Raw genomic sequence first — 2,701 nt, 5'->3', positions numbered from 1 at the left:
CAAACAGACAGACAGACAGACAGACAGACAGACAGACAGACAGACAGACAGACAGACAGACAGACAGACAGACAGACAGACAGACAGACAGACAGACAGACAGACAGAGAGACAGACAAACAGACAGACAGACAGACAAACAGACACACACACACACACACACACACACACATACACACAAGCCCCCTCCCCCATGTATAGATATCTAAGAGCGCGCGACACCTACCGTCGACGTTGCGGGTGACGTTGGCCGGGTCGCACACCCACGATATGCGACCTCTCCTGCCGCACTCGCTGAAGTCGCTCTGTGGGTTGGGGAACTCCTCGCGTCGCCACGCTCTCGCCGTCGGCAGCTCTGTCGGGTAGGAGCCGCCCGACACGCGCACGAACAGCGACAGCGCGTAGACGACGGCCACCACCTGCGATGTCGGCAACGCACGACGTCCGTGACTGCACATCGTCGCCTGCGTCATCGGCTGCGTCATCGGCTGCGTCATCGGCTGCGTCATCGGCTGCGTCGTCGGTCGGCTTGCGTCGAGTGTCTGTCGGCGCGTCACCGTCGTCGATGTCCGCCGCGTGAGCGCGTCGTCGTCGTCGTGGCGACCGACGCCACGTCGGCAGAGACGCGTCATGCTGCAGCAGCGGCGCCGACGTTCACGAGCGGAGAGCGGCTGCAGCCGACGACGACGTGTCACGTGACCAGCAACACGTGATCGACCGGAGATGAAGAGGGTCTGCCGCCGACGATGTGTGAGAGGTGCGACGAGGTCGGCCGTCTATGTTAGACTGCGGCTGATTAGCCATACAACCCCACCATATAGTCAGATATCCGCCTGCGTATACAGGGCTGTTATCTACTGTGTACGCCCCACCGAGTATATAGGTTGTAAGCTTATCTATACCCTCTCTCTCCTCTCTCGCTCCTCTATCACTCTCTCTCCTCTCCTCTCTCTCCCTCTCTCCCTCTCTCTCTCTCGCTCTCTTCCTCTCTCTCTCTCTCTCTCTCTCTCTCTCTTTCTCTCTCTCTCTCTCTTCCTCACTCTCTCTCTCTCTTACGCACACAAATACCTTTCCTTGTCTTGCTCGCTCTCTCTCTTTCGTTCTCTCTCCTCTCTAGCTGTGTCTCTCTCTTTCTCTGTACTGCGCTCGCGAGTAACTCGTAGGTTGCTCCATTTACGGTCAGCTCTTCACGCGCATACACCGGTTGTTACAAGGTTTCCTTCTCTCTCTCTCACGCATAGGTGAGTGAGTACTCACTCATTCACACCGCAACGGTCGGCTTTATATGCGCACGAAGCACTACTCGTATCTGTCCTTCTCTCACACGCACACCGTGCGAGCGACCGAGCTGCGCGCTCAGACGTCACGCTCCCGTCACTGCTATGACGCTGTTGTGTCTCGGCAGATGTGTCAGCCCTGCCGTCGGACGGTTGGCAGAGGTCAGATGTGTCGTTTTGCGGTCGGCAGATCTCAGCTGTGTCGTCGGACGGTTTGCAGAGGTCAGATGTGTCGTCTGACGGTCGGCAAAAGTCAGCACTGTCGTTTTGCGGTCGGCAGATCTCAGCTCTGTCGTCGGACGGTCGGCAGTGGTCAGATGTATCGTCTGGTGGTCAGCAGAGGTCAGATGTGTCGTCGTTGGACGGTCGGCTGTATCGCATTACTACGATGCCGTCGCCGTGACAACGGCGTGCGCGCGCTGTGATGGCAACACACGAGTGTCGTCGTGCGCGTCTGCGTGCGTGCGCGCGGGAGGAGACCGGAGCGCTGCCTGCAGCAGCCTTCTAGCTCGATAGCGTGCCGTGTTGTGATAGCGGGGCGAAAGAGCGAGCGAGCGAGAGCGAGAGCGAGCGAGAGAGAGAGAGAGAGAGAGAGAGAGAGACGCGACTGCGCGTGTGTGAGAAATTGCGTTGGTGTAGCAGGCGTGTGCAGGGACAGAGAGGAGGATGAGCAAGAGGGAGATGAGAAGGAGACAGCGGGGGGTAGAGAGAAAGAGAGAGCGAGAGAAAAGGAGAGAAAGAGAGAGACGCGACTGCGCGTGTGTGAGAAATTGCGTTGGTGTAGCAGGCGTGTGCAGGGACAGAGAGGAGGATGAGCAAGAGGGAGATGAGAAGGAGACAGACGGGGGTTGAGAGAAAGAGAGAGCGAGAGAGAAGGAGAGAAAGAGAGAGACGCGACTGCGCGTGTGTGAGAAATTGCGTTGGTGTAGCAGGCGTGTGCAGGGACAGAGAGGAGGATGAGCAAGAGGGAGATGAGAAGGAGACAGACGGGGGTTGAGAGAAAGAGAGAGCGAGAGAGAAGGAGAGAAAGAGAGAGACGCGACTGCGCGTGTGTGAGAAATTGCGTTGGTGTAGCAGGCGTGTGCAGGGACAGAGAGGAGGATGAGCAAGAGGGAGATGAGAAGGAGACAGACGGGGGTTGATAGAGAGAGAGAGCGAGAGAGTGGGAGAGAGAGAGAGACGCGACTGCGCGTGTGTGAGAAATTGCGTTGGTGTAGCAGGCGTGTGCAGGGACAGAGAGAAAGATGAGCAAGAGGGAGATGAGAAGGAGAGAGACGGGGGTTGAGAGAGAGAGCGAGAGAGAGGGAGAGAGAGAGAGAGACGCGACTGCGCGTGTGTGAGAAATTGCGTTGGTGTAGCAGGCGTGTGCAGGGACAGAGAGAAAGATGAGCAAGAGGGAGATGAGAAGGAGAGAGACGGGGGTT

The sequence above is a fragment of the Priapulus caudatus genome, unplaced genomic scaffold, assembly GCF_000485595.1.
Source record: "Priapulus caudatus unplaced genomic scaffold, Priapulus_caudatus-5.0.1 Scaffold1558, whole genome shotgun sequence".
Classification (NCBI taxonomy): Eukaryota; Metazoa; Priapulida; class Priapulimorpha; order Priapulimorphida; family Priapulidae; genus Priapulus; species Priapulus caudatus.
This window is presented reverse-complemented; position numbering follows the sequence as displayed.